This window comes from Pteropus alecto, unplaced genomic scaffold (assembly GCF_000325575.1).
Source record: "Pteropus alecto unplaced genomic scaffold, ASM32557v1 scaffold135, whole genome shotgun sequence".
NCBI lineage: Eukaryota > Metazoa > Chordata > Mammalia > Chiroptera > Pteropodidae > Pteropus > Pteropus alecto.
In genome coordinates, this window is record NW_006438076.1 from 4,896,715 (window position 1) to 4,897,489 (window position 775).

A 775-nucleotide genomic window follows, 5' to 3' on the forward strand; every position below is an offset into this window, starting at 1 on the left:
ATGTGGAGAAATAATACCCCAAATTTTCCTAATTTCTAACAAGTTCTCAAGTAACGCTGATGCTACTGGCTCAAGGGCCATACTTAGAAAAACACTTGCCTACGATTTTACAGTTCGACAATGCCAGAAGTGGGAGGATGTAGACCTTGATGTCTTCAGTCCCAAGCCGGGCACAGTGGCTACTGGACCGGTACAGCATTGTGATGCAACAAGATCACCCTCCCACTAGGCAGGCACCCTGTATCAGCATGCCAAGGGCCTCCTCCAAATCACTACAAAGGGTGAACAATTCGAGGTGGCTGAAGCACCCAGCCAGGATTGGCACTGATTCAGAGATAGGGTGCAGGCCAAGGTACCAGGGTAGGATGGAGCCCAGGTGGCCAGGATGGCCAAGAACCCCAGGCAGGCTAACCTTTCATCTAAGCCTCTATGTCTTCATCTACAAAAATCCCCAAAAGTTGCCTCCTGCCCCCCTTTCCCAGAGCATCGGCCCCTTACCCCAACACACACACAGGCCTGCCCATAACCTCTGGGAGAGCCATGGCTGGCCCAGCCAAGGACTCCACAAACACACAACTCCCCAGGGTTACTACCCTGCTGTAACCAGAGCTTACACAGCAGAAGTCTCCTCGCAGCCCTGCCCCATGCTCCTGCCTATATGTCTAGGCATTTCCAAGGTCTCACATGCAGTTTCTGATAAAGCCAAGACACAGCCCAGAGACTCAACCTCTTTTTCCTTTTGCACTCAGCCATCCTGAGGTCCCCACTCACAGCC

At 52.4% G+C, this 775-nt stretch overlaps 1 protein-coding gene across 5 annotated transcripts in view; it reads right to left on the minus strand.

Annotated features, from left to right (window-relative positions):
• Window positions 1-775, minus strand: part of TANGO2 (transport and golgi organization 2 homolog) — a 34,827-nt gene that overhangs the window by 14,705 nt on the left and 19,347 nt on the right. The gene's annotated exons all lie outside the window — the stretch shown is intronic.